The following is a 17685-nucleotide window of genomic DNA, read 5'->3' as shown; positions in this document are numbered from 1 at the left end:
CCTTCCTGATCACCATAAGACCTGTCAAAGAACAACCCAAAAAAAACAAAATTGAAGCTATGACTCCAAGTGGAAGAGCTCTAGCATTGAACCAAAGAGCTCAGGGAAAGGGACCCCAAGCTTTGCGTTCAAGACCCCCAGTTGACTCTCCCCCATAAAACACAGGTTGGCTAATGTAAACTAGTAGGATTTGTGAAGTGTTTCTGAAGAATGGTGATACTGAAGAAAGCACCCTAATTCTAATGACAGCTGAACTCTGACATACAGCTATGTGCTGAGTCCTTCACAGGGTGCTGTTTGCTGGGGCTTTTCCATATTGGGGTTTTGTGCTGAGTCCTCAAAAAGGTATTGTTTGCTGAGTCATCCCAAAGGGTGCTATGTGCTGAGTCCATTACATAACGTACTGTATGCTGAGTCCTTCAAAAGGTGTGGTGTGCTAATTCATCCCAAAGGCTGCTGCTATGTACTGAACCCTTGAGAAGAGAGGGATGAGGAGAATTTTTCAAGTGTTGTGTGCCAAGTCCTTTACACAGGGTTCTCTGTACTGTCCTTCAAATGGTGCTGTGTGGTGAATCCTTTGTCAGTGTGGTATGTGCTGAGTCCTTCCACAGGGTGGTATGTGCTGAGTACTTCAAAATTGTGCTATGTGCTGAGTCTTTTGAAGGGTGGTGTGAACTGTTTTACACAGGGTGCTACATACTCAGCCCTTCAAAGTGGGCTGTGTGTGCTCTTAACACAGGGTGTTATGTACTGAGTCCCTGGGAAAGAGTGCTACACGCTGAGTTTATCAAAGCATGCCATGTGCTGAGTCCTTTACACTGCGGGCTATGGGCTCCCTCCTTCAAAGTGTGCTGTGCTGTGTGCTGAGTACTCTACACAAGGTACTATATGTTGAGTCCTTCAAAGGGAGCTGTGTGCTGAATCCTTTACACAGGGTGCTTTATGCTGTTTTTTGAAGTGTGCTGTGTGCTGAGTCATCTCAAAGGGTGCTATGTTCTGAGTCCTTGAGAGGTTGTTATCCCCAACAGTCTCACACACACACACACACACACACACACACACAATCACACACACACACACAATCACACACACACGCACGCACGCACACACACACACACACACACACACACGAGGGTCACTGTGTACCTGGTTGGTGTGAGATGGAGGAGAGTCTCCTCCACCAGGGGGGCTAAGAGAGAATCAATTCCCAGGGAAGGGACTGGCGTTGGGGGGGAGTGCTGTGCTGTGGTGAGGCTGCAATTGCCATGGCCTGGAAGGCTTAAGGCCTAATCAGGGCTGGGCTTGCAGCCAAGGGTGGAAGGAGGGGCTTAGTGGAAAAGTGGACATGGCCAAGGGAAAGAGGGCGCAGGGGCCAGGGCTCACTGAGATGGCAGCAGTGCCCAGGAGCATGGGGGAAAGCACTGGGGGAGGGGGCAGGCACAAGGTGGCCCAGGAGAGGAGTGGGGGCAGAGAGAGAGAGAGGAGAGAAAAGAGCAAGCACATGCATAAGGGCAAGCAGTTTCATCATCTGGCGGCCTCCCCAAACATTTGCACAGGTCCTGGTGGGGAGCACAGAGCCTATAGAGCTGGCACAGCAGGCACCCTGCCACGGGCAGCCACGAGGAGGCGCGGTGGTCATGGCAGCCCTGAGATTGAGGTCCTGGTGTAGTGAGCACGGAGGTGATGGTGGCAGGGTCGGCCTTGGAAGAGGAGGAGGAGCAGAGGCCTCATGCAGCTCCTCTATGTTTCCACAGATACACTTGCCTCCTCCCAGCAGCATGGTGTGTCAAACACAGTGCTTTCAACTTGGACCCTCATTGTCTCTCACAGTAGCCCAAAAGAGATGGCACACCCCTGGCCGGTTTTCAGCCCTGACCCGGTCCCAGCCCTCAGTCCTTGGACTCCAGGCCCACATGCACACAAAGCCACTGCCTACAGCTTCTCCCAGCAGCACAGGTGAGTGGCTGCCAAGGGCCCACAACCTGTGAACCCTCCCGCCCCACTTCTTCCCCTGCTGACATGGACCCAAGCCTCTTGCCTCCCCTCTCCCATCCTTCTCTCACCTGTGTTGCACCCCACAGTCTGCCATAGCCCTACCACAAATGTTCCCCAGGTGAGGGTGAGAGTGGGTGTCGACCCGGGGATCCCACCCCCATCCCTAGTGGTCAGTGTCCCAGGAAACGGGAAGATGCAGGAAAGAGTGAGAAGGAGGAGCCACAGAGCCCCTGGCCTGGAGCAGTGGGAGCAACACAGCTGTGCATCTGCACCCTTCTTCTCCCTGGTGGGAACCTGGTGGCTTTAGTCAGAGGTGGGGAGCAGCACCTCACCTGCCTTTCTGGATCTTTTCCTTTTTGCTGGGGGTGGTGGGTGTTGGATGGAGAAGATAGGCCCTCCTTGCTGTGTGAGCCCTTGTCTTTTGTGCTCAGTCACCCTTTCCCTTGAAGAGGGTCCCAGAAGAGCCCACTAGGGAGGTGAGGGCATTGGGAGTCAGTTAGAAGGTGAATATCTGGGAGGAACACACCCCTTCCCACACACATACACTCAGCCTGTTCCCCCCCATCCCAGCTGTGAACAGTCCTCACAGGGTAATCACATTTCCTAGCTCTGCCAGAATCTGCTGGTGTTCCAGGTAAATCTGGTCTCCTAGTCCTCCCCAAGAATCCACCAAGTCACCCAGACTCATCTAGGCTGGAAGTAGGGAGTCCATTCATGTATGTAGCCTTTAGGATCCCATCCATTTCCCCAACACTGCCCCCACCCCAGGTCAGACACACCTCTGGGACACTATGACCCCCTGCTTGTTTTCAGTCCTGGCTCTGAGGAGCCACCAATCTCAGGACAACACCCAGCATCCTGACCTGAGGTTTTGGTGAATGGTGAGTCAAGGCTGGTTGTTCCCAAGGGAAAGGGTCTGGCCCTGGAGAAAGGGAGAGGCAGGGTGGTTCAACATCATTAGAGCGGTGCTTCCTTGGATCAAGCCCCTGGTTCTGACAATGGAACCCCCGTGCTCCAGCTTGCACCTTGTCCCAGAGGAGGAACAAGCAATCTCAGGAGAGGCACTGCTCTGAGTCTGTTTGTGTGTGTGTTTGTGTGTGTGTGTGTGTGTGTGTGTGTGTGTGCAAGTGAGAGAGAGAGAGAGAGAGAGAGAGAGAGAGAGAAAGAGATCATCTTTCCCTTATACAAGTAGACTGTCCTCAGGTGAGTGATCAGTTGGCAAATTGCAGGTACTGCATGGATTAGTCTTCTGTCACAGTCTGGATGTGTGTGTGTTGGGAGAGCAGGGAGATGAGAAAAAATGAAACTATATTTAAGTCATCATGTCTAAAAAGAGAAAAAGCATTTTATTTGTGTGTGTGTGTGTGTTGTTCTTTTTTCATCAATGCCAAGTACGAGTCTAGCCATAATTTTTGTTTTCTCCTTCACCGTTTCATGGCTCTTTTGGGGGAAGATTTCAGTAGATGTTCTTTTCCACCAATCTCTTCCCTCTGTCCTGTATCCCACAGTAGCTGCTGGGCCTGCATAGGTCTCCCCTAAGATGCCTATGTGAACCGCAGACCAGAGTGGACACCTGTGCTTCTGTCTTCAGCCTGAAGGGTTGTGAGACGAGTGTGACCACAGCCGCACTCTTCCAGCCAGACCGTCTGCTCTCGTGTGTATTGGGAATGTGTCTACAAAACATAATTAGGGACTGAGATGTGGGGGAGTAGGGGAGGGGCTGTGAAGCTAGGAGGGACTGGGGAGTGGTGAACGTTGTTAAATATTAGATGGTTCACCACGACCGAGGATGAGGGGGCAATCTTACCCAGGGCATTAACGGTGTCCATGGGCATCTGGGCAGGGTGCTCCAGGCCCCCAGTGGTGGCGTGTTCCCTCCTGGGGGAGTGCACCGGTGGGCAGCCCTCCCTGGAGTCCTTCAGACTCCAATCTGCATACCTCTTAGGCCGTTTCCAGCTGGGCAGTGGTAGGCAAGTGTGGTTCCCCTCCTGGAGCTTGCTCGGTATCAGGCCGTGGCAGTTAGCTAAGACTCTCTAAATGCCAGTTTCTATAACTTGCTGTAGGCTGTCTGGAAGGAAAAGGGGACCGCTGACTTTGGAACCCTTTACGTTTGATTGGGACAACTGAAATGCCACCTTTTCCAGGGTTTTTTTCTTGAAGCTGGAAATTTCCACTAACACCTGGGATTATGGGTCAAATTAGATAGACCACTTCAGCCACCAAACAAGGACGTTCAAAGCAGCACAGGCAGAGTTCCCCAGCCAGATGGTCTCCTGCTATGAATGTCGTGCCTTGACGGCCTTTATGCAGCAGCTGTTGATTCTCCTCTGGCTCTCTCTAGGGTGACCACCACAGTCGAGGATGCCATGGGGAGCAGAGATTGTGACCTCACCATCCCTAGCCTGCCAGTTGTGAACAGAGATGATTCCCAGCACCTGCACTGGACTCTGGGAGATTCAGAAACCCGGGGCACCTCGAGGATCCTTTCTCTGCAACATGAAACTTGGGGGCTGGATGTGGTAGAACATCCTGGCTGGCCCGGGGGGGAGAAGAGGAGGCCCCTTGAGCCAGGCCTTCACCTCATGGCAACCTTGTTCACACTTGAGTAGGGAATTGAGTGCCACAGAGCTGGTCAGCCGTTGGCCAGAGATCTTTGAGAAGATAGGCATCCCAGAGGCCCCAGAATCCAGCGAGTACCTCGTGGCTCACATCCTTGGAGCCAAAACAGTTAAGTGCGGTGGCACCAGGAGGGCAGAAAGAGGGAAGAAGGAGAACTGGGAGAGGTACAGCAGGTTCCCCCCCACCGCCCAGGATGCTTACCTGTATGGGATGGGACATTTCTGTAGTATTGTCATAGGCAGATGCTCATTTATTTATCCAACAACGAGTTACAGTGTGCCAGGGTCCAGTGTATGGGGAGGTTATAGAAGATGAAAGGTTCCAGTGCTGGTTCCACAGCACATGAAGCAACCTTGGTTTGAGCTGGATGCTGGAGCATCACTCTTGTCATCCTAGCTATTTAGGAGGCTGAGTTAGAAGGATAGAGACTTAAGGCCAGGGCAGGAAAGACTTTAAGGCTCGTATCTCCAACTGACTACCAAAAAGAAAACGCCAAATAGTCTGGTTCAATAGTGGGGCTACTGTGTGGTCCAAGGACCACCTTTGAGTCACTGAGCAGGATTCACTCCCTTTTCTACCAGGTGAAACACACCTGTAAAATTTGCCGGCACTCATCCCAGATGTGCTTGTGTGTGAAAATTACTGTCTCTAATGAGGTAATGAGCCCCTGGTTTTATTTTTTCTGAAAAGGATGGGTTTTGATGTTTCTAGTTATACAGGTAACTAGTTGTAAAGGGAAAATATATTAGAAAGGCGGCCTGCCCACCATCTCCTCCATGTTCCTGTCTCAAAGGTAATAAGGGTAACATACCACATTGTACCACCTCAGGCTGGTACAAGTAACCACTTTTGGTATGGGAGGACTTTAGATTAGAGGTACTGATGGCAAAGAATAGGAGAGAGAGTACATCAGTGCATCTTACTCTGAAGGATTCTGTAACCCTGGGGGAGAATAGTTTTTGGATATGACAACTTTAGGCCTGTTCTCCCATCCTGAGAAAAGGAGTAAACAGAGGTACATACAGGACACAGATGGAACTATCAGCATACACACACAGACCAAGAACCTCAGACACTTAACCCACATGTCCCACACCACTCAATTTTGACCTCTACAGATATCCCAGTTGACAGAGAGACCATCCCAGATTGCTTCTTGAGGATGCTGCAGATGACCTCTGGAGGATGTCTCATATATCCTCTCTAGGAGGCCCTAGATGACCTCTCATGGAGGTTCCAAATGGCTTCCCAAGGAAGTGTCAGATGACCTCCAAAGGAGTTTCCAGATGTCTTTTCAATGAGGATGAGATTACCTCTCGAGTAGCTCCCAGATGGCCACTCGAGGCCACATATGAACTCCAGAGGAGGTTCCAGATAACCCTCTTGAAAGTGCGACAGATGACCTCCAGAGAAGGTCCCATATAGCTTCTCTTGGAAGTCCCAGATGATATATGAAGACAGTCAGATTTTTCATCAAGGTAACCCGAGATGGCCTCCCAAAAAAGCTCCACATGACCTCAGGAGGTCGTCCTAAATTGCCGCTTAAGGAATCCCCAATGAATACTTTTGAATAGGTCTCAGGTGGCCTCCTGAGGAAGCCCCAGATGACCTCTGGAGAAAGTCCAAGATGGCCACTGGAGAAGGCCCAAGATGACCTCCAGGGTAGGTCTCAGATAGCTTCTCAAGGAAGTTGCAGATGCACTCTTGATGAAGTTCCAGATGGCTTCCCAAGGAAGCCCTACATGACCTATCAAGGAGGTTCTGGATGGCTTCCCAAGGAAGCCCCATATGACCTCTCAAGGAGTTCCCAGATGGTTTTCCAAGAAAGCCACAAATGACCTCTAGAGGGGCTCCCAAAAACAGGCTGGCAAGCTTGCCCAAACGCACCCCTAGAGGAACCTATATGACTTTTGTCCATGTTGGTCCTCTGGAGACAAACACTCAAGGCCCTGAAAGCTGACACTCTCACCTGTGGGGATTTTCCCCTGGGGCCAAGGGCTGATGCCATCCAAACGGATTAATTTCCATGGGGTCTCCAAAAATTCGGACCTCTATTGTTCAAGAGAATCCATCGGGACACATTTAATATAATAAATGTTCTCCAAACCACCAACCCCCAAAATTATGATATCCAAAGCTCCAAACATCAAAGGGCAAGCCTTTTTTCCCTTTCCCTTTGTCTCTCCTTCGCTACAGACCTATACTTCCTTTGAAGTCTTTCCCTTTTTCTCTTCTACCAGTTCCTTCTTCTCTTCAGGCCTCTCTACTCTCCACAGGCCTGAACTGCTTTGCCTGGGTCGTCAGTTGCCATCCTTCACCTCCTGCTCTCCCTCAACTTCCTCTCCTCCCAGGTCTTTCCCCTTCTGCTATCACACCACTTCCTTCCTTCCAGGACTTTTCAATTTTTATCTCCTCTTCCATTGCTCTGAACAAGCAGCATATATAAAGAATGTACCCCTTCTCCACTCCAACTGCTAACAATTTTCAACTGTCACATCCCAAACTCCCCACAGCCCAATCACTTCTTAACAGCTCAACACTTGGTGATTAATGTATCAGCCCCTCCCACAGAATATCCTATCCTTTCAAGCTGGCCAGGAGATGGGACCACGCTGATTATCGGACCCTATAGATTACCGGGGCCCTGCTGATTATTACAGTATCCTCCTTGTGAACTAGTAGCAATTGAAATTGGAAATTTGATTGTGATATTACAAACTCATTGTGACATCACAAACACATTTTGACATCATCATTAGCACGACATCACAAACCCATTGTGACAATATTGTCATTGTGACATCATGATTTCATTATGAGAGCATTATGTGTGACATCACATTTTCATTATGAGAGCATCAGCTCATTGTGACATCACCAAACTCAATGACATAATCGCATTATAACAATTGTCATTGTGACATCATAAACACATTGTGAATGCCTATTCTGTGATTTCATTGTATTTCAAATGTGGCATGAGAGTTGATATCAGAAACACATTTTTGTGCCTACATAACCATTTTGACATCATAATCACATTGTGACATCACAGTGCCATTGTGATATAACTAATACCATGTGACATCACAAACCTCTCCTATCCTCCTAACTTCTGTGAAATGCTGACATTGTGATATCTTAGAACTTTTTGCCCTCATAATTTGTTTCCAACCTCATATTTCATGTATGACATGAGATACCAGAAATCCACTGTGACATCATGACCATTGTGACATCAAACTGACAGATGTCATGAACATCGTGTCACATTGTGATATCACAAAAAGTTTTGATGTCACAATTAGTTGGTGAGGCCATACAGGTAAGGGGTCACACTAGGTCTATGATGTCACAATTGGTTGGTGATATCCAAATGGCATAAAGTTTCTCAGTTGTCATGTAATCACAGAGAATCTGAGTTCACAAATGAACTGTGGTATCTCCAAAGGCATGTGTTGTCACAAATGTGATGAAGTCCTAGGAGGATTGTGATGTCCTAGTTTGACACAATGTTCATGATATCTGTCAGTATGATGTCACAATGGTCATGATGTCACAGTGGATTTCTGATATCACATATCATAACTGAAATATTATGTCTGAAAACAGATTATGAGCTCATAAAGGGCCTAAGACATCACAGTTGTAGCATGTCACAAGACTAATGAGGACAGGCACATGTTTGTGAGGTCACAGTGTGTTAGTGATATCACCATGGCACTGTGATGTCACAAAGTGATTGTGATGCCATATATCTATGAGATCACAATGATTTTCTGATATCAACCCACATGCCACATTTAAAATAGAATGAAATAAGAGAATAGGCATTTACAATGTGTCTATAACATCACAATGACAGTATAATGTCATAATGCTATGAGGTCATTGTAAATTGGTGATGTTGCAAGGAGGTGATGCTGTCATAATGAATATGTTCTGTCACACTGGTGATGTGGTCACAAAGGGTTTGTGAAGTTACAGTGGCATATATGAATTCAATTGTCATGTGTTCAAATTGAGGATATGGGTACACAAAGGGACTGTGATGTCACAAATGCCTTATGTGTTTTCAAAGGTACTTAAGGGTCATGATACCTTTAGGATTCACAGTTGTGATGAGGTCACAATGGGTTTTTGATGCTATAATGATTTTGTAATATCTCAAACACATGTCCAATTTGAATTGCTACTATTTCACAAAGTGCATACAAGTTCACAGAAGGAGTGTGGAGTCCTAAGGCACATGAATCTTTTTAAATGTTATGAGGCCATATTAGGTTTCTGAAAACACAGTGGAACAGTGATATCACGATGGCAATGTCAACTCACTACATCATGTCAGAATATTGTTTTGGTGTCACAAATAGTTGATGATGCCACATTGGTGATGAAATCACAAAAGATTGGTGATGTCACAATGTGCTGGCCATGTCACAATGACATGATGGTTCTCAATTGTCTTTAACTTACAATGAGTATATGAGTTCACAAAGGGACTGTGGTTTCTCCAAAAGTTTGTGGTGTCACATATTGAAATCCTAAAAGGTTTGTGATGTCAGAATTTGACACAATGGTTATGACATCTGGCAGTGTGGTGTCACCATGATCATGATGTCACTGTGAATTTGTGATATCAAATGTCATATGTGAAATCTAATGAGGTCACCAACAGATTATGAGGAAAGAAAGGCATGTCACAAAAGTTATGATGACAGGATAGGTTTGTGATGTCACGGTCTGTTAGTGATATCACAATGGCAATGTGATGTGCAAAGGGGTTTTGATGTCACAATGATTATGACTTCATGATTTGTTTATGATATCCACCTATATGCCACATTTGAATTCGAATGATATCACAGAAAACGGATTCATAATGTGTTGATGATATCACAATGACATTGTGAAATTATAATTTTATCATATTTTAGTTTTGTGATTTCACAACGAGCAGATGGTATCACAACGACAATGTGATGTCACAGTTGTGATGACCTCACAAACTTTTTGATGTTAAAATGTCATGTCTGATTCTCAATTATCAATATTTCACAGTGGGGTTTGGGTACACAAAGGCACTGTTATGTCACAAAGATATGTATTTTTTCAAAGGTTATAAGAGGTCATAATAGATTTCGGATGTCACAATGTGATCCTGGTGTCTAAATAGCAATGTGATGTCACAATGGATTCATGATGTCACAGTGGTTTTGAGGTCACAATGGGTTAGTTAGGTCATGAGTTTGTAATATCACAATTATTTGTCCAATTTCAATCGCTATTAGTTCACTATGAGGACACTGTTATAACCAGCAGTACCCCTATAATCCACGTGAACAGATAATCATCATGACCTCCTGGTCTGGACCACCAGAAAGGGGGGGTGCATGCCGCTGGAGTGGGCAGGACATGCTGCTGAAGAGATAGGATGTTAAGCCCCTCATGGTTGGCTGCCAAAAAGTTATTGGGCATCGATATTTGGAAAGTGATGATTAAAAACTGTTATGCAGGAAACATATTTTAGTGGGGGCAGGGTACAGCCTATATGTAGGTTGCATGTTCAGAGCAACAGAAGGGGGAAGAAAAAGGGGAAAGGTCTGGAAGGAAAGAAGTGATGAGACTGCAGGAGGGTAAAGACCTGGGAGGAGAGGAAATTTAGGGAGAGCAGGAGGTGAAGGACGGCAACTGGCCACCTGGACAGGGCAGGGAAGGCCTGTCAAGAGTACAGCAACCTGAAGAGAAGAAGGGAATGGTGGAAGGAAAAAATGAAAATACCTGAAAGATAGGACAGGTCTGTAGAGAAGGAGAATGAAAAGAAAGGAAAAAGCCTTGTCCTTTGAAGTGTGGAGCTTTGGAGATGATTATTTTGGGGGTTGGTTGTTTGAAGACCAGTTAACAAACGGCTGGGCTGCTCTTTGGAGGTATGAGGGTTCATAGTTGAGGCTGCAATTAGCTCTGGGGCTCCAGCCCAGGTCAAGGTAGTCGCTTGTTACAAAATTTATGAAGACAAGACAGGTTTGTGATGTTACATTGCATTAATGATATCACAAAATCAATATGAGGTCACAAAGGGATTGCAATATCACAATGGTGATGTGGTCACAATGGGTTTCTGAAATCAACCTATATGCCACATTTGAGATAGAATGAAATCACAGAATAGGCAATCACATTGTCTCTATGACCTCACAATGAAAATGTGATGTCATAATGCTACGATGTCATTGTCATTTTGGGATGTCACAATGGACTGATGGTATCCTAACAGCAATGTGATCTCACTCTGTAGATTATGTCACAAAGCGTTTGTAATGGTACAATGGCATGTCTGATGTCAGTTGTCCTTTATTCACAATGAGAATATCGTTACCCAAATGGACTGTGTTGTTACAAACACCATGTGCTTTTTCAAAGGTGCTAAGAGATCACAAGAGGTTTGGGATATCACAAGGTGATCGTGATATCACTGTGGCAATGTGATGTCACAATGGGTTTGTGATGTCACAGTGGTGATAAGGTCACACTTGGATAGTGATGTCACAATGAAATTATAATATCACCACTACATGTCCAATTTTATTCTACTAGATCACAATGAAGATACAAATTAACATAAGGAGCTAGAAGTCAGAAAGGCCATAAATTTTGTAAAATATTATGAGGACATAATAGGTTGGTGAAAATGCAATGGGACAGAGATAGCCCATTGGCAATGTGATGTTACCATTAAATGAGATAGTATTGTTTTGAAGTCAGAAATGGTTAACCATACAGGAGATGCAGTCACATAGGTTTGTGATTTCACAATGGGATGGTGATCTCACAATCTCATGCCAGATCTCTAATTGACAATGAATATATAAGTTCATAAGGGATAATGATGCGTCCAAAGGCATATGTTGGCACAAGTGTAATGGGTCTTAACAGGTTTGTGATGTCACAATGTGACTCAGTGGTCATGACATCTGGCAGTGTGATGTCACAGTGGATTTCTAATATCACATGTCATACCTGAAGTATGAGTTAAAAAATTTATGAACTCAGTGATGCCGAAGAGATCGCACTGGCAGCATGTCAAAAAATTTATGAGACTAGGACAGTTTTGTGATGTAACAGTGGGTTAGTGATATCATAATGGCAATGTGGTGTCATCAAGGTATTGTGATGTCATAATGATTATGTGGTCACAATATATTTCTGATATCAACCTACCTGCCACATTTGAAATAGAATGGTATCACAGAATAGGCATTCCAATGTATCTGTGACATCACAATGATCATGTAATGTCATAATGCTATGATGTCATTGTTTTATGATGTCACAATGACAATGTGATGTTACACTGGTAATGATGTCACAAAGTTTTTGCGATGTTAAAATGGCATGTATGACCTCAATTTTCATTAGCTCAAAATGAGGGTATGGGTACACAAATGGCCTGTGATGTCACAAAGGCCATACTTTCTTTCAAAGCTTCTGAGGTTATAATAGGTTTGGGTTGTCACAATGTGATCATGGTGGCACAATGGCAATGTGATATCACAATGAGTTTGTGATGTCACTGCAGTGATGAGGTCACAATGGGTTAGTGATATCTCATCAAGTTTGTAATATAACAATGACATATACAATTTCAATTTCTTCTAATTCACTGTGAGGAGACTGTAATAACCAGTGGAGCCAGAAATATCTGTGGGAGCCATTAATCTTTGTAAATTCTTGGCCTGGCCCACCGGAGAGTGTGGGGAAATCCACCAAAGGTGGAGATGTCAAGCCTCACATGGTGAGCTGTCAGGAAGTGATTGAACATTGGGCAGTTTGGGAAGTGACGGTTGAAAACTGTTAGTCAGAAGACCCGTTGGAGTGAGGAGGGGTACAACCTATATATAAGTTGCATTTTCAGAGCACTGGAAGGGGAGATAAAAATGAGAGCTACCCGGATGGAAGAAAGTGGTAAGACAGCAGGAAGCAAAAAACCTGAGAAGAGAGGAAGCAGAAAAGTGGTCATTAGGGCAGAGTAGTGCAGGCCTATGGAGACTGAAGAGGCCTGAAGAGAAGAAGAAAGTGGTGGAAAGGAAAAAGAGAAAGACCAGAAAGGAATGACAGGTCTGTAGTGAAGGAGGGAGTAATGGAAAAGTTAAAAGCCTTGCCCATTGAGGTTTGGAGCTTTGGAGATCATAAATTTTTGGCTGGTGGGTTGCAGACCAATTAAGATAGGGCGGGGCTGCCCATTGGATGTCTGAAGTTTGATGGTCAAGGCTGCTCTTGGACCTGGTTATCCAGTCCAGGATAAGGTAATCACAGTCTCCTTTCTAGTGTAAATTGGTTTATTATATTAAATGTGACTCAATGGTTTGTCTCCTTGCCTTAGAGGTAATAAGTACACGAGTTCACAGAAAGAGATTGAAGTCTCAAAGGCCGTGAATCCTTTAAGATGTGATGTGGCCATAATTGGTTTGTAAAAACACAATGGGACAGTGAAATAACAATGCCCATACCACAATATCATGTCAAAATAATGCTTTGATACCACAATTAGTTGTTAATACCATTCTCGTGATGAGGTCACAATAAGTTTGTGATGTCACAATAGGTTCATGATGTCAGAGTGACATGGTATATCTCAATTGTCATTAATTGACAATGAATATATGAGTTCAAAAATGGACTGTAATGTCTCCAAAGGTATGTGTTGTCACAAATGTGATGCCGTTCTAACAGCTTTGTGATGTCACAATATGACACAATGGTCATGACATCTAGCAGTATGATGTCATAAGGGATTTCTGATATCACATGTCATACCAGAAATATGAGATTGAAAACAGATTATGAGCTCACAAAGCCGTACTATATGACGATGGCAGCATGTCACAAAACTTACAAGGACAGGACTGGTTGTGATGGCACAACAGGTTAATGATATCACAATGGCAATGTGATGTCACAAAGGATTGTGATATCACAATGGTTATATGGTCAAAATGGGTTTCTGAAACAGAGTGAATTCACAGAATAGGCCTTCACACTGTTAAGTCATAACAATGTCACTGTGATTTATAATGCTATGATGCCATTGTTGTTTGGTGATGTCACAATGAGCTGATGGTGTCATAAAGAAAATTTGATGTCACTGCTGATTTATGATGTTACAATGGTTATGAGGTCACATTATGTTTCTGATATCAACACACATGTCAAATTTGAAATAGAATGAAAAAGCCGGGCGCCGGTGGCTCATGCCTGTAAACCTAGCTACTCAGGAGTCTAAGATCTGAGGATCGCAGTTCAAAGCCAGCTCAGGCAGGAAAGTCTATGAGACTCTTATCTCCAATGAAAACCAGTAGAAAACCAGAAGTGGCTCTGTGGCTCAAGCGATAGAGTGCTCACCTTGAGCTGAAGAACAGGGACACCACCCAAGCCCAGAGTTCAAGCCCCACGACTGAAAAAAAAAGATTAAAAACAGGCATTCATAATCCTTTTATAACATCACAATGGCAGTGTGATCTCATAATGCTATTTTGTTATTGTAGATTTGTGATGTCAAAAGTAGTTGATGCTTCCATAATGACAATACTATGTCACACTGATGATGTCACAAAGGGTTCGTGATGTTACAATAGCATGTTTGATATCAACTGTCAGTTCATAATGAGGGGATAGTTACACAAAGGGACTGTGATGTCACAAAGGCCATGTGTTTTTTCAAAGGTACTAAGAGGTCCTAATAGGTTTGGGATGTCACAATGTGATAGTGATGTCAAATGGCAATGAAATTCACAATGGGTTTTTGATGTCACATTGGTGATGAAATCAAATAATTTTGTGAAGTCACATCTCATAATCACATGTCCAATTTCAGTTGCTACTATTTCACAATGAGGATATGAGTTCATAGAAGAAGACTGAAGTATAAAAGGTTATGAATTTTCTAAAATGCTGTGAAGACACAGTAGGTTTTTGAAAACACAGTGGAACAGTGACATCACAATGGCAATATGATGTTGCAATATGATGACTTAATAATGTCTTGATATCACAATTGGTGATGCCACACGTGATGAGTTTACAATAGGTGTGTGATGTCACCATGGGTTGGTGATATCAAAATGACACATGTGATTTCAATTGTCATTAACCCACAATGAGTATATTAGCTCACAAAGGGACTCTGATGTCTCAAAAGGCATGCATTGTCACAAAAGTGATGAAGTCCTAACAGGTGTGTGTTGTCAGAATGTGACAAAATGCTCATAACATCTATCAGTGTGATGTCACCATGATCAAGATGTCACACTGGATTCGGTTATCACATTTAATACCTGGGTTGGATATGAGAGGATTGGAATTTCACATTGGGTTAGTGATATCACTATGGAAATGTGCGTTCATGAAGGGATTTTGCCACCACAATGGCTATGAGATCACAATGTGTTTCTACTATAATAGGTTTCTGCTGTCACAATTGGTTGGAAATGTCACAATGGCATGCAGGATCTCAAATGTCATTAATTCACAATGAAGATATGAGTTCACAAAGGGACTGTGTTGTCTCCAAAGTCATGTGTTGGCACAAATGTGATGAAGCCCTAACAAATTTGTGAGTTCACAATGTGACACCATGGTCTTGATGTCTATCAATGTGATGTCACAATGTTCCTGTCAGAGTCAATTTCTGATATCATATTTCATACCTGGATTATTATGAGTTTGAAAACAGATTATAAGCTTACTAAAGGCCTAAAATATCCTAATGGCAGCATATCGCACAAGTTATAACTAAAAACTCATGGTCTTGGGAGCTTAAGATTCTTTCTTTGAAATTGTATCCTCATTGTGAACTAGTAGAAATTCAAATTGGACATGTCATTGTGATATTACAAACTCATAGTAACATCACACACTCATTGTGACCTTCTCACCACTGTGACATCACAAAACCATTGTGATATCACATTGCTATTGTGCCTTCACAAACACATTGTGACATCACAAAGCTATTGTGAACTCTTGAGATGTACAAGTTGTTATGTCGAAAATGAATTTTACAACTTTCGTGTGAGGGGGGGAGTGGGAGTGGGGAGGATTGGGTGGGGGGGCAGGAGGACAATGGGAAGGGGAAACAAAGGAAGAGGCTACAATGCTTGATAAGAAATGTACTCATTATCTTGCCCATGTAATTTTAACCCCTCTGTACAGTATTTTCACAATGAAAAAAACATAAAAAAAGAAAAAAACCCATGACCTCTTTGGCATCACAGACCCTTTGTGTACTCATATCTTCATAATGAAGTAATGAAAATTGTTATCACTCGTAGCATTGTATCATCACAAATGCTTTGTGCAATAATTATGACTGTGAAATCACATTGTCATCATGACACCACCATTCATTGTGACATCACCAAACCCCAATGACACCATACCATATTTTTATTTTTTTCTTCTGAGTTTTTTATTGTAAATACAGTGTACAGAAGGATTACAGTTACATGAGCAAGGTAATGAGTACATATACTGTCAAACATTGCTGCCTTGAGATCACATTGTCATTTTCATGTCATAGACCCATTTTGAATGCCTATTCTTTGATTTCATTCTATCTCCAATGTGCCATCTGCCTTGATATCAGGAAACCATTGTGAACTCATAACCTTTGTGACATCTAAATCTCTTTGTCACAGCACATTGCCTTTGTTATGTCACTAACCCACTGTGACATCAAATACCTCTCCTGTTCTCATAATTTTGTGACATGCCATTGAGATATATTAGTGAGTTCGACCTCGTATTTCAGATATGACATGAGATATCTAAAATCCAGTGTAACATCATGATATCACACCGCTGGACATCATAACCATTGTGTCACTTTGTGACATCTCAGACCTGTTAGTTCTTCACCTTTTTGACTACATATGCTTTGCTGACATCAGAATCCTTTCCCAAACTCATATACTCATGGTGTGTTAAGGACAATTGAGATCCCACATGCCATTGTGCCATCACCAACCCCTTGGGACATCTCAAATCTATTGCAATCTCCTCATCAATATTGCGTCACCAATTGTGACATCAAAACATTCTTATAACATGATGGTGAGATATCATATTGTCATTGTGAAATCACTGTCCCATTGGGTTTTCACATAGTATGACCTCATACTATGGAGCTTCTTCTATCACCTGGTATCCTCATATTGAATTATGAGTCATTGAAATTTGATATATCATTCTGATATTACAAACTGTAACATCGCAAAACCATTGTGACCTCATCACCACTGTGACATCAAAAACCCAATGGCATATCTCATTTCCATTGTGACATTATGGATCACATTGTGCCATCCCAAACCTATTATGATCTCTTACCACCTTTGAAAACACACATGGCCTCTGAGACATCACAGAACCTTTTTTTATCCATATCCTCATGGGGAACTAATGAAAATTGACATCAGATATACCATTGAAACATAACAAATCCTGTCTGACATAATCATAATTGTGACATCATGTTGCCATTATGACACCATCAGCTTATTTTGACATGTAAAACTACAATGACATCATAGCATTGTAACATCACATCGTCATTCTGATGTCATAGACACGTTGTGTTTGCTTATTATTTTATTTGATTCTATTTCTAATGTGGCATGTCAGTTGATACCAGAAATCCATTGTGAGTTCATGACCATTGTGATATCACGATGCCTTACTAGCATCACATTGCCAGTGTGATGTCACATTGCCAAATTTATGTCAAAAAGGGATTTTGATATGACAATGATTATGATATCACCATGAGTTTCTGATATCAACCCACATACCACATTTCAAATACAATGAATCACAGATTTGGCATTCATAATGTGACAATGATGTCACAATGACAATGGCAAATGCTATACTGTCATTATTTTGTGATGCCACCGTAAGCTAAAAATGCCATAAAAACAATATAATGTCACACTGGTTATTATGTCACACAGGGTTTATTATCTTACAATGGTTATGAGGTCACAATGTGTTTCTCATATCAACTGATATGCCACA

This window comes from Dipodomys spectabilis, unplaced genomic scaffold (genome assembly GCF_019054845.1).
Source record: "Dipodomys spectabilis isolate Male_0828 unplaced genomic scaffold, ASM1905484v1 ptg000612l, whole genome shotgun sequence".
Taxonomy (NCBI): Eukaryota; Metazoa; Chordata; class Mammalia; order Rodentia; family Heteromyidae; genus Dipodomys; species Dipodomys spectabilis.
Note: the sequence above shows the minus strand (reverse complement) of the source record.